General features: G+C 40.8%; 1 pseudogene; it reads left to right on the top strand.

Moving 5' to 3' along the window:
- The window catches only part of LOC111954613 (spastin-like), a 51,408-nt pseudogene extending 36,351 nt beyond the window's left edge, over positions 1-15,057 (top strand).
- The last annotated feature ends 7,633 nt before the right edge of the window (positions 15,058-22,690 follow it).

Raw genomic sequence — 22,690 nt, 5'->3', positions numbered from 1 at the left:
GTCTTTCCAAGCTAGTCGGAAGAAGACTTCCAGTTTTGGTGTGCGGCCATTTCCGTCAATTTTCTGTATACCAGGGAGCTATTTTCTTATGACAAATGTTTTTGTTTTTAGGGGTGGCAACTGGCATCTAGGGTAAATTGCGCAGTTAAATTGATTCTTCAGTTAGGGTTAACTATTTTGTCCTTCTGACGTTCTTTGTGTAGGCAGAAGAGATTGGAAGGGCATTCAAGGATTTTTGGTTTGTGAGAATTATAGCACGACTTTTTGATGCTCCTTGGTTGGGGTCTGAGCAGATTATTGTTGCGATTGCAAACGCTAATTAAAATGGTGGTTCCCGACAGTCCAGGATTATGAGGAAAAACATTTTAGATCTACATACATTTATTCCATTTGGGACAAAACTAAGTCAAGTATGACTGTGGCAGTGAGTAGGTCCAGAGACATGTTGGACAAACCCACTGAGTCGATGATGGCTCCGAAAGACTTTGGAGTGGTCTGTCGGACTTCTCCATATGAATATTAAAATCACACAAATTGAAATTTGATCTGCTATGACTACAAAGGTCTGCATAGGAATTCAGGGAACAGAAGGGAATGCTGTATATGGCCCAGGAGGCCCTATTAAACAGTGGCTATTAAAAGTTATTAGTAGGCTTGCATAGATTCATGCTAGAAGCTCAAAAGAACGAAAAACGTCTTTTTTTTTTTTGTAAATTGAAATTGCTATCGTAAATGTTAGCAAACACCTCCGCCTTGCGGGATGCACGGGGGACTATGGTCAACTTAGTGTAACCAGGAGGTGAGGCCTCACTTAACACAGTAAATTCATCAGGTTAAGCCATGTTCAGTCAGGCCAATCACATCAAGATTATGATAGTGATTTAGTTCATTGACTATAAATGCCTTGGTGAAGTTGAGGGATCTAACATTAAGTAACCCTATTTTTAGAGATGTGAGGTATCAACGCATCTCTTTCAATATGCAGGAATGGAGGAGGTCCTTTATCCTAATGAGATTGCAAGGCGAACACCGCCATGTTTAGTTTTTGCCCAACTAGGTCGAGGCACAGGACACAGTCTCAATGGGAAGGCTGAGCTGACTACACTGACTGTGCTATTGGCAGACTCACTAAGCTGCAGGTTGGCTAACAAGCCTGCTGCCTGGCCTGCACCTATTTCACCGGTGAGCTAGTGGAGTAGAGCCCTATTATGTTTGGTAGATAAGATGAGAGCACCCCTCAGCTGGATGGAGTCGTCACTCCTCAGCAGTCAGGCTTTGGTCCCTGTTGTGGCTGAGTCCCCAGAAAAGGCCAATTATCACAAATTCTATGCTTTTGGGACGGGCAGAAAACGTTTTCAACCAGCGATTGAGGTTGTGAGACTCTGCTGTAGAGCTCGTCACTCCCCCTAACTGGGAGAGAGGCCAGAACAATTATCGATTGCCGACACATCTTTCTAGCTGATTTCACAGGCTGAAAGCTATTGTTGCGGCTTGGTGACCTCTACTGTTTCATCCTAACATCGTTGTGCCGACCAATCAACCACTTGTATCCAAACTGCCACTTGTCAATATTCCAAAATTCAAAACCCATTTGCGGATGATTCTCCTTCTGCGACCTGTTTTGTACATAATACGCTATGAAACACGGGCAAGACAGACGCACACTTGGAAAACAAAACGGCATCTCTACTCAGCACAAAAAAGCCCACCAAGCAACTTGCCAGCCTGCCTGCTCATAGTGCCTGCTAGCTGTTCTAACAGCTAGCTTCACTGACAAACACGGGGATGGAACTAGCAAGCTTCCTGATAAAGTTACCGAGGTGTGGTCAAAAATCAGTCTGTAGAAACTTCATATTTCTCTAAAGTGTCGGGTCAGCTGACCGCAGCAGACTATACTGCACTGACTAGTTTTTCATGCCCTTTTTAAACTTTCAATACTACTCCTTCAAGCACAAAATTAAATGATAATCTTAGATTCATTCGGACTATTTTGAGGGCAAAGTAGTAGTGGCCATGTTGTTGCTAGGTAACGGGTTAAGATTCATGGATAGAAGTTGCTGCCAAGGGCGCCGAGTCGGCACAGTATGCCCAGTCGATAAAGAAGCTGCCAACGGGTTCAGTGGAGCCCTCGTAGACTCGACAACTAGCAATTGAGATTGGCACGTGAACACGCATGTTGAGTGATAGTGTTCAGTTTGAGATTCAGTGGCTAGTTGTTGACTGTACCCTTCGGCAGCCTGTCTACAGAGTGGTCATCCTGTGCCAACTTGGTGCCCTAGGCAGCAAGTTCTACCTATGAATCTTGGTGTGTTATTTATTAGATCATATTTCAGATTGGGTGATATTTGGGAAAACCTATTCCACGATATGCTACTCCAAATATCTGATATTATCTCACCTGTAATTCCATACTGTGCTATTTTTGTGCTTATTTACTATAGTCACATTCTCATAAAAAAATGCCATACAAGTTTTATGAACTTTTATTGAGAAGTGACATAAAAACACTAAACAACCTTAATACAGCATCTAGAGACATCACCTTAACCTTTTGATACTGTCATGAAACAGCAGGGAGCAGGTCTCGAACCCTCGACCTTCTAGCCCGAAGTCCAGCTCGCTATCGACTGTGCCACAAAAGCATGCTCGAGCGGCAGAGTCGATATCCATGCTTATAAACCCAGGGTCGTTACACTACTCCCTCCTTTCAAAGAGCGCGTCCTCGCGCTAGCTTGCGACTCAACATGTTATAGGAACGCGCTCACCGGCCAAGCACATGCACTGTCGTGGATGCAAGGTCCGATCCCACTTCTGACATGGGGCTATGACAGTCATTTGCAAATTAGTCTGACATAAGATACATTATCTCACCACCCCTAATGAGATTGGTGTCCTTGATGCATGTTGCATCGGAGCTTCTCAGTCAGAGAGCATGGTCGACAGTGCGCACCTCATCTCTGCTGTCACATCCAACCTGGATCGATATTTGGTTTTAATGCAGACGAGAGCACTGAATCCAGCCACAGATATGAGCTGGCGAAGGGTACCACGGAGTTTTATGGTGCTTTCAAGACAACTGGGACTCAGGAAAAATACGAGGTCAAATCATGATGTCAGAAAGTCGGCGCTCTAGAAAGAGGCCCGAGTTTCCGAGTTGGATGACCGTTCGAATCGATTTTCCCAGTTGGAGCTCGTTTTTTTCCCGAGTTCCCAGTTGTCTTGAACGCACAGAAGTCGGAGATTTACAAGTTGTTTTGAATGCTGCATTAATGCTCAGAGGGAGACCAAAACTCTCCATAGTGGCCTGTGAATGCGTTCGGTCACATGACAGCTCAATCAGCTGTTCGATTTCACTTACCGGCATGTCAGGATCACAGTAAATGGATTGGGAAGTAGGTCCCAAAATGCTCTTCCAAGTGTTGGTGAGCAGTCATCACTGTGTGGGGACAGTTACTGATGCTGTTTTCTGTTAGAAACATGCCAAGCCAAAGGAAGGGGGTGTGGTTCGCTTTTGAAAGACTCTCTCCAATGACAATTCTATCCTCTGAATCCACTAATTTGGTCACTCATCTGTATACTGTTTTTGTATTTCCCCTGCCAGCTTGCATTCAGTTATCCAAATATGTCTGTTACATAGGAGACACATTTTATTTTCATTACACAGAAAGTCAACCAAGTCGGTTTTCTTTTACATACATTGTGAATGACGACAGTTCCTCTCTCAATGCAAATCTTTCCAACTCTCCCCCTCCATATCCACCAAGCCTCAATGTGAATAGAACATTGTCATGCTCTGATCCCATATCTCCACATAGTTTTGCCAACAGGCGTGCGGCAGTGGATGTGGTTTGATGTGTTTACAATCAATGTTACCTGCTGCAATATCTCAGCTCTTTGTGCCGCCAGTTGCTCTCGGTGTATAATACAATGCGTCAATACGGTAGAGGGAGACACATTCATAACTTGAGTGCAGAGGCCTGCCCTGCCGTCCCAGCATGTATTAAGCCCCATCTGTGCAAAAGCCCACCATTTCATCTCATGGAATCAGTTGTGTTGTCAATATAGCCACGCAGCACAATGAACACCCCCTGTGTCGTTTCATGCTCGGGAATTATGAGACGGAACAATATGTCCTCGTGAAGAGCATTCCCCAACATGTATAGAAACAAAAGTCAATGCATGGGCATCTCAGGCCTCACAGCTAATGTCCATTTGGAGAGCATAAGCTTGATTCGTTCCGTTTCCTCTTGATTGCTAGCAATATCATTATTTCTTTTAACAGTGCTATCTGACAAAGGTATTGATGTGAGTTTTCTGTGCCTCTGCCTCCCCACACATTGTTTCACCATAGCAATTGCGGCGGATAATATTCATGTTTCTGCAATAGTGTGTCACGATCGTGTGGAGAGACGGACCAAGGCGCAGCGTGATTGGAGTTCCGCATCTTTATTTTAGTGAAACTTAAACAAACCAAGAAACAAACAACGACCGTGCAGTACTGAGGTGCAACATGCACTCTCTCAAAAACAATATCCCACAAAGCAGGTGAGAACAGGGAACCCATAACCTCTCTTGGGTAGGGGGCAGTATTTCACGTCCGGATGAAAAGCGTGCCCAAAGTAAACTGCCTGCTACTCAGGCCCAGATGCTAGGCTATGCATATTATTAGTAGATTTGGATGGAAAACACTCTGAAGTTTCTAAAACTGTTGAATGATGTCTGTGAGTATAACAGAACTCATATGGCAGGCAAAAACCTGAGAAAAAACCCAACCAGGAAGTGAGAAATCTGAGGTTTTAGTTTTTCAACTCTTTGCTTATCCAAGATACAGTGGAAATGGGGTCATATTGCACTTCCTAAGGCTTCCACTAGATGTCAACAGTCTTTAGAACCTTGTTTGAGGCTTCTACTGTGAAGTGGGGACGAATGAGAGGGGAATGAGTCAGAGGTCTGCCAGAGAGCCACGAGCTGACCAGGCGTGTTCACGTGAGAGAGTTAGCTTGCGTTCCACTGCATTTCTGAAAACAAAGGAATTCTCCGGTTGGAACATTATTGAATTTATGTGAACATCATCCTAAAGATTGATTCCATACATCGTTTGACATGTTTCTACGGACTGTAACGGAACTTTTTGACTTTTCGTCTGCACCTGTAGTGATCGTGCGTCATGAATTTTGATTACTGGGCTAAACGCGCTAACAAAAAGGAGGTATTTGAACATAAATGATGGACTTCATCGAACAAAACAAACATTTATTGTGGAACGGGGATTCCTGGGAGTGCATTCTGATGATCATCAAAGGTAAGTGAATATTTATAATGCTATTTCTGGCTTCTGTTGACTACACAACATGGCGGATATCTGTTCGGGTTGTGTTGGTCTCTGAGTGCTGTACTCAGATTATTGCATGGTGTGCTTTTTCCGTAAAGTAAAAAAAAAAATCTGACACAGCGGTTGCATTAAGGAGAAGTGGATCAAAATTCCATGCTTAACAGTTGTATCTTTTAGCAATGTTTATTATGAGTATTTCTGTAAATTGATGTGGCTCTCTGCAAAATCACCGGAATGTTTTGGAACTACTGTGTTGTTTCGTTGACTGGCTCTGACCTAACATAATCGTTTGGTGGGCTTTCGTCGTAAAGCCTTTTTGAAATCGGACATTGTGGCTGGATTTACAACAAGGAATTTTAATTATGGGATTTCTGTTGTTTTGAATTTGGCGCCCTGCAGTTTCACTGGCTGTTGACGAGGTGAGACGCTACCGTCCCACATACCCTAGAGAGGTTAAGTATGATGCCCAATTAGAGACAACGATAATCAGCTGCCTCTAATTGGGAACCATACTCAATCCCAAAACATAGAAACAAAATGACTAGAACACCCCCCTAGTCACGTTCTGACCTAAACATCATGAAGAACCAAAGGCTCTCCATGGTCAGGGCGTGACATAGTGTGTGATTTCATAACGTCGGGGGCCTAGCCATTCACCGTGGAAATGGGGTTGCGACCCCTAGTTTGGGAACTGCTGTATTAGAGTGAGCTATGTCAAGAATCCAGTACGTAAATAAATATGCAGTGTGTATAAACAGTATAACTAAAATCCAATGTACAGTAGTAGAAATATTAGAATGAGCTATGTCGAGAATACACTATATAAATACACAGTACAAAACCCCATGGCAAAATGGATAGTATTTTAGGAAATTAGCTTCAGCACCTGAGTTCKGAATATAATCAATAWATATGTATGTGAATGGTGTGTATGGACAGTATGTGAATAGAAAATGTGTGTGTATAGCAGTAGTTACACTATATAGGATRAACCATGACTAGAATACAGTATATACAAATAAAGTGGGTAAAACACTATCAAATCAAATCAAGCTTTATTTATACAGCACATTTCAGACATGGAATGCAACGCAATGTGCTTCACAGGAAAAACAAATAAAGAAACAATAAAAAGGCACATTTCTTCAGCCTCCTGAGGTTGAAGAGGCACTGTTGTGCCTTCTTCACCACACTGTCTGTGTGAACGGACCATTTCAGATCGTCAGTGATGTGCACGCTGATGAACTTGAAGCTTTTGACCCTCCAATGCGGCACCGTCGATGTGGATGGGGGCGTGTTCTCTCAGCTGTCTCCTGTAGTCCACGATCAGCTCCTTCGTTTTGTTGAGGGAGAGGTTATTTTCCTGTCACCACTCCGCCAAGGCATTCACCTCCTCCCTGTAGGCTGTCTCGTCGTTGTTGGTAATCAGACCTGCCACTGTTATGTCATCAGCAAACTTGATGATTGAGTTGGAGACGTGCGTGGCCACGCAGTCATAGTTGAACAGGGAATATAGGAGRGGGCTGAGCATGCACCCCTGTGGGGCCACGTATTGAGGGTCAGCGTGGTGGGGGTGTTGTTGCCTACCTTCACCACTTGGGGTCGGCCCGTGAGGAAGTCCAGGAGTTGTACATGGGAGGGGTTCAGACCCAGGGCCCTGAGCTTAAGCTGCACTGCTGCTTGGATTCCACCTGGCGATCTGTTCACCGTCTGCCTTGGCTTGTCTCCCCCTGTCTGGTACAGGTACCTCCACCACACTCACCCCTCTCCCGAGCTTTCGCTCAACTCCAGAAAACAACGCACTTTTGGGGCGAGTGACTCTGAACTTACAATGGCTAGCCCCAAGTTGTTATATATTTTATATTTTTTTTGTATTTAGCTATTTACCTTATGACTCCTGCATACTTTGTTGACTACAAACTTTCTTTACCCAACCGTGGGACAGATAATGTTTGTTCCCACACACGGGATTCTGACTCTCTATTGGTTACACAGACTTTTGGCCTCCCATCCAATTCTAACCACCTCTCGCCGGCTTTGTATTCATGTTACTTGGTAAAACTGCTGTACAATATGATCTGATGCACATTCAGATGTCATAAATCAGACATGCAGAGCACTCCCTGTACTAAGCCGTGCCTTGAWTGTATTAATTTTGATGATTACTGGAAATGTGCATGTACACCYTGGCCCATCTACAGTTGCTAGCCCCAATTCTGACTTGTGCTCTGATATCTGCTTYACTGATTTCTGCTCTCGTAAAAGCCTGGGTTTTCTGCACGTTAACACTAGAAGCTTATTACCTAAAATGGATCAATTGAAAGTGTGGGTTCACAGCTCCAATCCAGATGTGTTGGTCATTACTGAGACGTGGTTAAGAAAGAGTGTTTTGAATACTGATGTTATCCTTTCTGGTTATAACCTTTTTCGGCAAGACAGATCTTCAGAAGGTGGGGGAGTGGCAATCTTTACCAAGGATCACCTTCAGTGCTCGGTTGTCTCCTCCAWGTCTGTCCCCAAACAATTTGATTTGCTGGTTTTAGGCATTCAAATTTCAAAAAGCTCTTTGTTAACTGTTGCTGGGTGCTATCGTCCTCCATCAGCACCGGCCTGTGCCCTACCTGCCCTCAGCTCTCTCCTGGCCCCTTACACTAAGTCTGAATTTGTCCTGCTAGGTGGCCTAAACTGGGACATGCTTAAACCACCTAACCAAGTCCTAAAGCAGTGGGGACTCCCTAAATCTTTCTCAGATTATCACCAATCCCACAAGGTATGACTCCAAACACCCAGAAAAGACTACACCTTGATGTTATCCTTACAAATAATCCTGATGGGTATTAGCCTGGTGTTTTCTGTAATGACCTTAGTGATCACTATTGTACAGCCTGTGTGCGTAATGGCTGCTCAGTGAAATGACCTGTGCTGGTTTGTCATAGACGCTTGCTAAAAAACTTCAATGAGCAAGCCTTCCTTCATGATCTGGCCTCTGTAAAATCGTATAGAATCAGCTTGATCCCCTCTGTCGAAGACGCTTGGACCTTCTTTTTTGATATTTTCAGTGATATTGTTAACAAACACGCCCCCATAAAGAAAATGAGAATTAAAAACAGGTTCAGCCACTGGTTCGATCGTGATCTTGCAGAGTTACTCGACCTCAAGAATTGCATTTGGCGAAAGGCTCGGCACACTCAAGCTGACTGGCTATCGTTCAGGCAAATGAGAAATAAGTGCACTCAGGCTATCCGGAAGGTCTTGTGGAAATATTGAGTCAAATATTTGCACAGATATTGGAACTTGTAGATTCAGTTAGACTTTATTACAAAGTAACAGAGCCGAGSAATTCCATGGAACAGCTGAATTCTCTTATCACAGAGCCCTGCCTTTTATAGTAGTCTGTCTTTGCATAATATATAGAGTCCCCTCCCTCTATATGAAAATAACTCCCCTTGACCTTTCGCCACCATTGTCTTTCAGTCTCAGTTCTTGCTTGTTAACGGCCACATCTGACAGCTGTATAGGTTATAATGGTGGCGGGCCCTGGTCCTTATGTTCCATTCCTTATATAGCCATTCTGTCTCAGCACTTCAAAGTGGACAGTCCAGATACTGCAAATAATGGAAACGGCATCATAGTCATGAGTTTTGCTCCCACACAACCCCCCCTTTGGGACTAACCAAGTCCCACACCAAAAATCACAACAAATAAATCAAAGAAAGGGAGCATCAATCATCAAGCACTGGGTGCAAACTTCCCCCTATCCGTCCTAATGATTTGGACTTGCACAAACTCAAAGAAGAGACCGGACCAAACATCTCCATATATATACATATATAGTATATATACATGGAAGGAGTAAAAGATTCAATATATTCAAATACAAAGTAAAAGCAAACTTAAATACAATGTAAAAGCATGAGAATGTAGTACATAGCCTTGCCTGAGGGTATCTCAGTTATGTAGAATATGGAAAATAATAAAAACAACAAAAATAATAATAAAAACTAACCAAAACAGTGTGAACAATAAAGTAAATAATAAAAACCCTTATGTCATTTGAAATAAGACACTGAAAACAATATCCTCCCTCTCAGACACCTCTCTAACAAACAGTGATATCACAAATGAAACACCTGTTAACTTCTTATGTAAAAAATAAAGCTTAACTTGTTGTTAATCCAGCCAAGGTGTCAGATTTCAAAAAGGCTTTACGGTGAAATCAAACCCTGCGATTATCTGAGGACAGCATCCAGCACACAAATGCATAACAAATCATTTTCAACCAGGCAGTTGGGACACCGAAAGTCAGAAATAGCGATATAATAAATGCCTTACCTTTTGAAGATCTTCTTCTGTTGGCACTCCAAAATGTCCCAGTTACATTACAAATGGTCCTTTGTTCGATAAATTCCTTCTTTGTATCCATAAAACCTAGTTTAGCTGGCATGCTTCAGTCAATATCCACTTGGTTTCCCTTCTTCAAAATGCATACAAAATGAATCCCAAACGTTACCAATAAACTTATCCAAACAAGTCAATCATCGTTTATAATCAAACCTTAGGTTTACGCAAATAAACGATAAAATTTAAGACGGAGAATCGTTATGTCTTTACCGGAGATAAACAAAAAGAACGCTCTCTCTCGGCCATGCGCTTGGAAACACTACAGCAAAAATGGGAGCCACTTAAGGATAAACTACAACTTCTCCCTAATTTTTCCAAACACCAGCCTGAAACTCTTTCTAAAGACTGTTGACATCTAGTGGAAGCCCTAGGAACTCCAATCGGGACTATTTCGCCCTATTATAAAAGTGCCAGGCATTGAAATCAGTGATATGCTGAATTTTAAAATATTTTTTATGGTTTGTCCTCGGGGTTTCGCCTGCCATTTCAGTTCTGTTATACTCACAGACATTATTTTAACAGTTTTAGAAACTTTAGAGTGTTTTCTATCCAAATCTGAATGACTCACTCCCCCCTATCTGAGATATCTACTGCAGCCCTCATCCTCCACATACAACACCCGTTCTGCCAGTCACTTTCTGTTAAAGGTCCCCAAAGCACACACATCCCTGGTTCACTCGTCTTTTCAGTTCGCTGCAGCTGGCGACTGAACGACCTGTAACAAACACTCAAACTGGACAGTTTTATCTCAATCTCTTCATTCGAAGACTCAATCATGGACACTCTTACTGACAGTTGTGGCTGCTTTGTGTGATGTATTGTTGTCTCTACCTTCTTGACCTTTGTGCTGTTGACTGTGCCAAATAATGTTTGTACCATGTTTTGTGCTGCTACCATGTTGTGTTTCTACCATGTTGTTATATTGTGTTGCTACCATGCCGTGTTGTCATGTGTTGCTGCCTTGCTACGTTGTTGTCTTAGGTCTCTCTTTATGTAGTGTTGTGTTGTCTCGTTGTGATGTGTGTTTTGTCCTATATTTATATTGTATTTATTTATTTTAATCCCAGGCCCCCGTCCCCACAGGAGGCCTTTTGTCTTTTGGGAGGTCRTCATTGTAAATAAGAATTTGTTCTTAACTGACTTGCCTAGTTAAATAAAATKKAWACACTTGTAGGGCACTATGGTGTTGAAGGCTGAGCTGTAGTCGATGAACTGCATTCTTATATACAGTGCATTCACATTTTGTTACGTTACAGCCTTATTCTAAAATGGATTATATCGTTTTTTCCCCCTCATCAATCTACACACAATGCCCCATAATGACAAAGCAAAAAAAAGTTTTTTAGAAATTTGTAGCAAATGCAGGACCACTATTTGTTCCATTTGCAACAGGCAAGCTCAAGTATTTTTAGCATTCACAACGTGCAGCATTCACAAAGTTAAATATATACATTTAATAAACCCTGACAGTTTGTATATATCGTCCCAAYCTAGTATCTTCCGTTTGTGTTGTCCATCTGACTTTTTTTTTTATCCCCGCACCCTCCCCCACAGGAGGCCTTTTGCCTCATGCCAGGCCATCATTGTAAATAAGAGTTTGTTCTTAATTGACGGCCTGGTAAAATAAAGGTGACTTTTTTCTTTTTTTTTACTCTTAATGTTTGCAAAACTTTTTTCTACAGAAAACGAATGCTTCTCATTGGACAGGTGTTCCCTCACAGTTTGTCTGTTTTCTTCCGTTTGCTGTGAATGAATGAACCACCCTGCTGTTGTTGCACTCTTCATCACTGTATTGTTCTGTGCCTTTGTGCAGGTGAGGAATATCAGGTTCTCTGATTTCGTGGAGTCACTGAAGAAGATCAAGAAGAGTGTCGGACCACAGACGCTGGACCTGTATGTGCGCTGGAACAAGGACTATGGGGACACAACGGGTGCATGAAACGAGAGGGGACACACAYACAGCCTCTGTCCTAACCCTGAACCTYCATTGAGGSAGTGGATTGAAAAGTGTTTTAAACAGAGATTTCTTTTCATTCAAGTTTTACTTTAACTCTAAGGTCATAGGACTGTTCGAATAAACTATTTATTGTGTGTTATGATACGGCTGTTGTCTTCCAACCTATTATAGTCACAGTGATTTTATGAAAATACATATAAATGTCCTTCAATTTRAAATTATTAATAAAAMGGTACCTTGAGACAAGGCACATATACAATGCATTCGGAAAGTATTCAGACCCCTTGGCTTTTTCCACATTTTGTTACGTTACAGCTTTTTTTTTTATTMCCTCGTCAATCTAAACACAATACCCCATGATGACAAAGTAAAAACAGGTTTTTAGAAATGTTTGCTAATTTATAAAAATAAATAAGTATTCAGACCCTTTGTTGACGCACCTTTGGCAGCGATTACAGCCTCGGGTCTTCTTTGGTATGACACTACAAGCTTGGCACACCTGTATTTGGGTTAGTTTCTCCAATTCTTCTCTGCAGATCCTCTCAAGCTCTGTCAGGTGCAGCGTCACTGCACAGCTATTTTCAGGTCTCCAGAGATGTTCGATCGGGTTTAAGTCCAGGCTCTGACTGGGCCACTCAAGGACATTCAGAGACTTGTCCCAAAGCCAGTCCTGTGTTGTCTTGGCTTTGTGCTTAGGGTCATTGTCATGTTGGAAGGTGAACCTTCACTCCAGTCTGGTGCCAGGTTTCCTCCAGACCTGACGCTTGGCATTCAGGCCAAACAGTTCAATCTAGGTTTCATCAGACCAGAAAATATTTTGGCAAACTCCAAGCGGGCAGTCATGTGCCTTTTACTGAGGAGTGGCTTCAGTGCTGCAGAGATGGTTTTCCTTCTGGAAGGTTCTCCCATCTCCACAGAGGAACTCTGGAGCTCTGTCAGAGTGAACATCGGTTTCTTGGTCACCTCCCTGACCAAGGCCCTTCTCCTCCGATTGCTCAGTTTGGCCAGGCAGCCAGCTCTATGAAGAGTCTTGGTGGTTCCAAACTTCTTCCATTAAAGAATGATGGAGGCCACTGTGTTCTTGCTTCAATGCTGCAGACYTTTTTTTGGTAACCTTACCCAGATCTGTGTCTCGACACAATCCTGTCTCGGAGCWCTACGAACAATTCCTTTGACCTCATGGCTTKSKTTTTGCTCTGACATGCAATGTCAACTGTGGGACCTTATATACAGTAGACAGGTAGGYGTGTGCCTTGACAAATCATMATTTCCAATCAATTGAATTTACTACAGGTGGACTCCAAGTTGTAGAAATATCAAGGATGATCAATGGAAACAGGATGCACCTGAGCTCAATTTCGAGTCTCATAGCAAAGGGTCTGAATACTTATGTAAATAAGGTATATCTTTTTTTATTTGGAATAAATTTGCACAAAAAAAAAATATTTTGCTTTGTCATTATGTGGTATTGTGTGTAGATTGATGAAAAATGTGTATTTTAGCATAAGGATGTAATTTAACAAAATGCGGGAAAAGTCAAGAGCTCTGAATACTTTTGAATGCACTGTACATAACGATCCCATTGTACGTTTGTGTGTGACGTCCCTCCAACAAGAGAGGCCTTAGTCGTGTGCATGGTAGCATGGATCTGTGCCTTCGTTTTTTGTTTTTCAAAACAAAATGGTGCTTCTTCCCTTTTCTCTGGCCATTCACCTTAGTGACAGCAGCCCTGTCCCCAAAAATATTGCAGTTTTGAAACTGCAGTAAAAGTGCAGTAACTGCAGTCGCCTGGTATTTTTGACGAAGTCATTGCTGAATGCAGTTATTCTGCACTCTAACTGCAGTTACACTGCAAAATTACTGCAGTAAAAAAATAAATACTGCATACTGCAGTTATACTGCACTCTGACTGCAAAAAAACATTCTTAAGGGAGGGTTTTTAAAATGGACACTGCCTTTTGACTGAGACGCATTGGAATACTGTGCCAACATGCTTGCCATCAAGACTCCAATTCAATCAATTACAGATAGGGACACCACAWTGTGGCTTCTCTCAGAATGTTAACACTGTTACAGGTGTGGTTTGGCATCAATATAGAACAATGTCTGTGAAAACAGCTCATTGAGGTGTTGATTTAAACCTGATTCACACTTCCGATATGGCATAAACATTCTGAATTAATCCCCAATGCAGTTTAACTTTATCTGCAACTGATTTAAAAGGGGTCTTGTGTTTCCTTTGGGTAAACCAGCTTAAACTGTTTTGAGTAGCATCCCACTGGGCCACACTGGTTGAATCAACATTGTTTCCACGTCATTTCAATGAAATTACGTTGAACCAGCGTGGAATAGACATTGAATTGACGTCTGTGCCCAGTGGGCTACTTTTACGATGTCAAACATAAATCAGGGCTTTTTTAATGCATTTGTGTAACATATGACAGGATACTCCCTCCCACTTTACAAAAGTATGTGTTTCTGTGTGTAGAAGGATTTGCTGTGAATGATTCTAACTTTATAGTAAAAAGAAAAACACTTATTGTGTAAGATATTTTACAATGCTTGTTCCGCTTGATAGTTATGAGACAGCGCACCACTGCATTATTTGTTGCTTGTTTACACAAATATTTCATTGCTACATTTGGACTTCACGGTGTCAAGTGAATCGCCTATTCCCCTCAAACTCAACTCTGGACATCGAAACCAGTTYCACTGYTTTTTTTCATTGTTCCCCTCTAATCAGGGACTGATTTTTAGAYCTGCGAAACCAGGTGTGTGCAATTAATTATCAAGTAGAACAGAAAACCAGCAGGCTCTGGACCTTGTAGGATAAGAGTTGAATACCCCTGCCCTACTCATTGAACATAATGCTGTTGTCCCACTCCAAACCAAGAGGGGGCAGCAAARGTTAGACGGTGTGTACATTAGACTATTGGAGACATCGGAATTGGGAATGCTTATTTATTCAAGGCAACATTTTGCAGACATTTGCCCTGTACATGCTCAGGTTGTAAAACTGATGTAGCTTACAACAAATTTGACATGATTGTGTGAAACCTGGGTGTGCAGACAAACTTGTAAAAAAATTAACAAACCTTGTGTCAAATGTGTTGTACAACATGAGTGTTTACAGGGCCATTGTGACTTAGAGTGATTTGGGTTTCCATGCTCTCAAAGTCTTTAAAAAATAAAATGAATAAGGACCTCATACATGTCGCATACATACAGGACCTCACATTCAGAAATGCTTCATTCACAGCGATGCGTTACACATCACTGAACGATATTACTATTTAAGTTATGTGTCAACTATAAATGAATGTTTCTTCAATAGCAGTTTGGAAATGTAAAGCTGGAGTGTCTAGAATTTATTGCCTCTGTCTTTTTTTTTTTAAGGAATTATTTACTGAAGTGACGTGAAAGAAGTGATTTGTTTGTGTGGGAGTGCGTGTGGGAGTTTAGTACAATTATTTCTACATTTTTTTGTGTTTCGTTGTTTGCCCTGCCTTTTCAGCACATTTACCACTTAACACCCCCCCTCACTTTTATTTTGAAGGTGAAATTCCTCTATCGTGGTTAATCCTTATTGTGGCTAGCTTCACACAGGTGTTATCTAGATAACAAAGACAACAAAAACAGCCTGGATCAAAYGTGAGAAATCTTGTGCCTGTTGCATGAACTGTTTCAAGGCAGGTTCCTTAAAAACAGGGCAGCCCTGTCAAAATGAGGATGGGACTATTTAATGTTAGATCACTTTAATAAATCTTATTTCAGAGCACAATCTAGAACTGTTTGTTTCTAACTGAAACTTGTCTTATTGAAGCTTCTCCCCCGAACTATAGTTTTTGTCATTCTTTGAGACAAGGAAAAAAGGTGGAGGGACAGTCACTATTTTTCGAATTCTCTAAATGGCAGGGAAATCTCTGTCGGTCACCTCAGTTCCTTTAAACATCATGCTGTATTGTTAAAATGTCAACCATCTGTGCTTGTTGAAACCCTCTATAGACCACGAAAACCATGTCCCACTTGCTTAGCTGATTTCTCAGAATTTCTGTTCGTCATTCATACAAATTATAACAAAACTGTGATCTCAGGTGATTTTAATTTACATATACAGTGCCTTCAGAAAGKATTCACACCCCTTGACTTTTTCCACATTTTGTTCTGTTACAGCCTGCATTTAAAATGGATTAAATTAGATTGTTTTTGTCACTGGCCTACACACAATACCCCATAATGTCAAAGTGGATTTTTTTTATTTTAWTATTTTTTAACAAATTAATAAAAAATGGAAAGCTGAAATGTCTTGAATCAATAAGTATTCAACCCATTTGTTATGGCAAGCCTAAATAAATTCAGGAGTAACAATTTGCTTCACAAGTCACATAAGTTGCATGGACTCACTCTGTGTGCAATAATAGTGTTTAACATGATTTTTGAATGACTACCTCATATCTGTACCCCACGCATACATTTATCTGTAAGGTTCCTCAGTCGAGTAGTGAATACAATTWTTWTTTTTTTAAATACACTACAAAGATACAGATGTCCTTCCTAACTCAGTTGCTGGAGGGGAAGGAAACCGCTCAGGGATTTCACCATGAGTTTTAAAACAGTTACAGAGTTTAATGGCTGTGATAGAACTGAGGATGGATCAACAACATTGTAGTTACTCCACAATACTAACCTCATTGACAGAGTGAAAAGAAGGAAACCTGTACAGAATACAAATATTCCAAAACATGCATCATGTTTTCAAAGAGGCTCTAAAGTAATACTGCAAATAATTTGGCTAAAAGATTACTTTTGGTCCTGAATATGTTTGGGGCAAATCCAAAACAACACATTACTGAGTACCACTCTCCACATTTTCAAGCATGGTGGTGGCTGCATCATGTTATGGGTATTCTTGTAATCGTTAAGGACTGGGATGTTTTTCGGGATAAAAATAAACGGAATGGAGCTAAGCACAGGCAAAATCCTACAGGAGAACTGGGTTCAGAATGCTTTTCTAACAGACACTGGGAGATKAATTCATCTTTCAGCAGGACAACCTAAAACACAAGGCCAAGTCTATACTGGAGTTGCTTAACAGGAAGACAGTGAATGTTCCTGAGTGACTAAGTTAGTTTTGCCTCAAATCTGCTTTGTAAATCTATGGCAAGACTTGAAAATGGTTGTCTACCAATGATCAACAACCAATTTGACAGAGATCAGAGAATTTTTTAAATAATAATGGGCAAATATTGTACAATCCAGGTGTGCAAAGCGTATAGAGACTTACCCAAAAAGACTCCCGTAATCGCTGCCAAAGGTGATTCTAATATGTATTGACTCAGGGGTGTGAATATTTATGTAAATCAGATATTTCGGTATTTTATTTTCAGTAAATTTGAAATAATGTCTAAAAACATGTTTTCACTTTGTCATTATGGGGTATTGTGTGTAGATGGGTGAGATAAAAAATATATTTAATCATATTGAATTCGGGCAGTAGCACAACAAAATGTGGAATAAGTCAAGGGGTATGAATACTTTCTAAAGGCACTGTAAAATAATCAAACCAATACTGTGAAATTGTTGAGTCTATTGAATGCAATGGCCCCACAACCGTGGCCATACTTTGGACCTAGTGAGTACACACAGACTCAACATTGAAATATCCTCTATTGTTGATGTAGCTTTGTCTGACCATTACTGTGTATTTTTCACTGCATTGACTCCCACAATGCAATATGTTAGAGTATTGTTAAAAGCGTTGTCTGACCTCTGAAGTAGCTAAGAATTTAAGAGGTTATATAAATGATATGCCACTGCCTATTCTACCCTCCTCTTGTGATAATCTAGTAAATTACTTTCATACCAAGTTAAATGTAACCATTGATGCTGTTGCACCAATCAAATAAAAAAAGGTCATCCCTACACAGAAACCTCCTTGGAGAAATGAGGAAATAAATCAACTCGAGAAACTTTAGAAAGGCTGAATGGGTATGGAGGAAGTCGAAATGACAGGTCCACTTTGATATTTTAATAGAACACATTGCTAATTACAATAAGGCAATTTGAAATACTAGAGGAGCTCATTTCTGCATATTGATATCGGACAATCAGAGTAATAGAGGGCACTTTTCTCAACTATTGAGAGCCCTATTAATCCTGTTCCCTCTACCCCTTATGATCTGCGTTCCGCTTCTAAATGTGAAGAGTTTGCAGGGTACGTCAGAGATAAGATATCGTCAATGAGGTTGGGTAGTAGCTTAGGTGGACACTGTGACAGGCACTTAAAACTGCCTTAGTGAATCCACTTCTTAAGAGCAGCACACTAGATCCGTCAACCCCCAGCAATTATAGACCAATGTCTATGCTCCCTTTTCTAAGCAGCATTTTTAAACAGCTCAATGACTTCCTCAGTAATAATTCCAGAAAAATTCCAGTCGTGTTTTTGCACCCGCCAGAGCAGAGATGGCACTTGTCGATGTAGTGGACGACTTTAGGATTAACACAGATGCTAAAAAGCTCTCTGTCCTTGTACTCCTGAATACTGTAGATCATGCTATCCTCTTGCAGTGGAGGCTCGTCAGAGGAGGAAGGGGAGGACCATCCTCCTCAGTGAATTTCATTTAAAAAAAATGGTAAAACACTGAAAAAATTATACTTTTTAATAAAAATACTAAATATATTCACGTCACCAAATAATTAATTAAAACAGTTTTGCAATAGCCTCAACAGAACTCTGTAGGGTAGTACCATGGTGTAGCCGGAGAACAGCTAGATTCCGTCCCCCTCTTGGTACATTGACTTCAATACAAACCTAGGAGGCTCTTGGTTCTCGCCCCCTTCCATAGGCTTACATAGTAATTATGACAACTTCCGGAGGACTTCCTTCAACCTATCAGAGCTCTTGCAGCATGAACTGACATGTCGTCCACCCAATCAAAGGATGAGAGAATTAATCCAATACTGAAAGCATAAGCTACAGCTAGCTAGCACTGCAGTGCATAAAATGTGGTGAGTAGTTGACTCAAAGAGAGAGAAAGACAATAGTTGAACAGTTTTCAACAAATAATTTTGAGAGAAAGAGTGTCCTTTTTTTTCACACTTACTTTCACTAACATAGCTATCAAATGCAGCTGGCTAGTTTAGTTACTCAAACACCCGGCTCAAACAGAGGGATGCTATGTTAACTAGGTGGCTATGACTATCCAACACAACACTGGAACTCTTTCAAGTCAAGGTAAGCTTTTGGTTTCATGAATTTATTGCCACCGGGGCCTGCTGGTGTAACTGCTTACTGACTATACACTGTAAYGTTACTGCATGATTGTTAGCTGGATTACTAACACATTAGTTATATTATCTAAGTTGACTGGGACATTCTTTAGCTAATATGGGGACAACGATGTAGGCTGTGTGTGGCGGTTATGACATGGTTTGACTTGGAAAGGTTTTTTCGCCTGGTCACATACAGCTGATGTGTTGTTCATTGAAGTCCACAAATGAAGGGAAAAGGTAAGAGGAGGAGAGTGCATAGAGGCTACAATGAATACAACATGGCTGCTATGATCAGGGGTGTATTCATCCGCCGATTCTGTTGAAAAACGTTTATTCAACGGAAGCAAACAAAACGGGGATACAACTACTTGAATTTGTCCAATAGATACTATCGTTTGCAACTGTTGGACTAATAATTACACCCTAGATAAACTAGTTGCAGGAAAGAGTGTGCAAGGCAGTATTGAATGTGTCACTCTCTGTCCATGTGCCACTCTGTCATCTCAAATTTCTCTCTCGACCTGTGTTCACGTATATTGTAAACTTTCATTAATAGGCTAGGTTGAAGCAACCTCATGATGGGTATAGGGAACATTTTAGTATCATGTAGTAGCCTAAACCTATCGATGTTATATTGAACTGGGTGAAAGGAATATGAATGACAGTCATCCAATATGCTGTAATCGAAATAAGGCCATGCCCATGAAAAAAAAATGGCCTCTCTCATCATAAACTGCACTGATCGCCACTGTCTTCTTGGACAGACTACAGAATTGGGTTGGCCTCTCAGGCTCAGTACTGAGCTGGTTTAAGACATATCTGACTGACAGAGAATATTTTATTGCCCTGGGTGACCATGCCTCAGGAAAAATAGAGATCTCATGTGGTGTCCCTCAAGGATCGATTTTGGGCCTAATACTGTTTAGTTTAACATGTTACCCATTGGCAGCATTATTAGGAAGCATGGTGTTCATTTTCACAGCTACGCTGATTATACACGGCTGTACATGGAGTGTMCAAAACATTAGGAACACCTTCCTAATATTGAGTTGCACCCATATAGGGTAGGGCTGAGAGGATTGTCAACATTTCAGTGTCTGAGGCAGCAAAGCCAAACATAGCAACCATTTCCAACCAGGACGAATCAAACACCAAGAGTAGGGTCSTGTTCATTAGGGAAATGTTTTAAAACGTTCTGCAACGCAAAATGAAAATKAGCATTTCTTATTGGACAAGTCTAGGTTTGTTATCTTAGTTTTTGTGCCGAATGAACATGACTCAGGATAACGTTGCAGCCAGCTGTGGAATGCTGAGAAGCTTCTGAAACAGCTTTGGGGGATTGCTGAATGTTTTTTTACCATAATTGACTAATTCTGTCATTTAAAGTATTAAAACATGTTTTGGGGTGTCCATTACGGGYTTAATAAAAAGGCACTGGAGTATTTAGGGCCTAATCCCTTTTGGTGCATAAAGGACATTTTAGTTTGGAAGTCATGTGATGTCAATACAAAAAGTATGTATGCGAATTTACACTRAGTGTACAAAACATTAGGAACACCTTCCTAATATTGAGTTGCACCCCCTTTTGCCCTCAGAACAGCCTGAATTCGTCAGGGTATGGACTCTACAAGGTGTCGAAAGCATTCCACAGGGATAATGGCCCATGTTGACTCTAATGCTTCCCAGTTGTGTCAAGTTAGCTGGTTGTCCTTGGTGGACTATTCTTGATACACATAGGAAACTGTGGAGYGTGAAAAACCTAGCAGCGTTGCAGACCACCATAGTCCCTGTGCCCAAGAACACTAAGGTAACCTGTCTAAATAACTACCGACCCGTAGCACTCACGTCTGTAGCCATGAAATACATTGAAAGRCTGATCATGGCTCACATCAACACCATTATCCCAGAAACCCTAGACCCACTCCAATTTGCATACTGCACCAACAGATCCACAGATGATGCAATGTCTATTGCACTCCACACTGCCCTTTCCCACCTGGACAAAAGGAACACCTATGTGAGAATGGTATTCATTGACTACAGCTCAGCGTTCAACACCATAGTGCCCTCAAAGCTCATCACTAAGCTAAAGACCCTGGGACTAAACACYTACCTCTGAAACTGGATCCTGGACTTCCCGAGGGCAGAAATGAAATTTGGAGGGCAGAAATGATTACATATTAAAGCATTGGACCTCTCACTAAAGGCTTCAGGCTCACCCCCATGTTGAAGAATGGCATTTTTCCCTTCATTTAGATGACAAGCTATCACTTTTGGTTATTTGATAATGAAATCAACTCCAAAATATTGCTATTTTTAAAACGAGCCTTCGAAAGCTGGTTGCAATTTCAGTTTAATCCACCAGAAAATACACAAAGTATTATGKTTCAACTCAAATATACTAATWGATTTWWWWWWAAAWTATGCAAAAAAATGACACATGCAGTTAACAAAAATATATGGAAATGTCTGCTCTATCCAAAATGACAAAATGATTGCAGCATTACTTCAAACAAGGAAGAGGCAAGTGGAAAGGGGAGAAAGTAAGGAACTTATTTGTCGGCCCAGCGTTGAAGGCCAAAATTGGCAAAATAAAATTGTGATAAACAAAACAGTATGCCAGTTTCATTTAAGGACCAAAGAATTTACAGCTGTGCCATACAGGTTGCAAAATATTTGGSAGGAGATTTTCAATGTACCGATTCCATGGCACATGGTTTATGAACTGATACACAAAATGAGGCCAGATTCAAAATGTAGAGATTTTCCATGTAAATTATTATACAAAATTCTTGCAACCAGTAGAATGTTATATATATGAGGGATACAACCATCCCAGCTCTGCACATTTTGCTGCGAAGAGACAGAATCWTTAGATCACTTRTTGTGGTACTTCCCATATGWAGCTTGTTTTTGGTCRCAGRTTCAGGAATGGCTGAAAAACATTTACATTTACTCCATTTACTTGGAGCTAACTTTGCAAATAGCACTGCTGGGTGATTTGAAAAGTCATTCAATCGATCAATAATATAAGGATACTCTCAGGAAAATATGTTATCTTTCATTTACAATCTGTATAACCTATGAGAATATAAAGGTTCAGAACTTTTGTGAAACATCACAGCACACTGGAAAATATATGGCAGCTATAAATCTTCAGAGATAGATGGGAGGGTTTGAGGTTAGCTGAAGGCTGGGATTAAAAACAAACAAAAGATAACTAATGTAAAATATCCTGTGTCCGTAAAATGTATATACTGTAGTATGTATAAGCTTCAAGTAGAAGCCTAAGTATTGTTGTCAATTAGTTTAGGAAAAGGGTTAGGAAAATAATATATACTTACAAAAAAATATATACTTGGGATTGTAAATGATGCAGATAATTACACTGATAGAAGCCACAATCTAYCTGCAATATTAAAGCTGAYATACCCCCTAAGAAAACTATTATATACAGTACCAGTCAAAAGTTTGGACACAMCTATTCATTCAAGTGTTTTTCTTTATTTGTACTATTTTCTACATTGTAGAATAATAGTGAAGACAAACTATGAAATAACAGATATAGAATCATGTAGTAACCAAAAAAGTGTTAAACTTAGCCACCCAAAGTAGTCACCCTTTGCCTTGATGACAGCTTTGCACACTCTTTTGGCATAAGAACATGTTGCCATAGTCTCCTACGTCTTTTAGTGTCACGCCCTGATCTGTTTCACCTGTCCTTGTGC

Source organism: Salvelinus sp. IW2-2015, linkage group LG1, assembly GCF_002910315.2.
Source record: "Salvelinus sp. IW2-2015 linkage group LG1, ASM291031v2, whole genome shotgun sequence".
NCBI lineage: Eukaryota > Metazoa > Chordata > Actinopteri > Salmoniformes > Salmonidae > Salvelinus > Salvelinus sp. IW2-2015.
The sequence above is the reverse complement of the archived record's forward strand: the minus strand, read 5'-3'. Positions and strand labels throughout refer to the sequence as shown.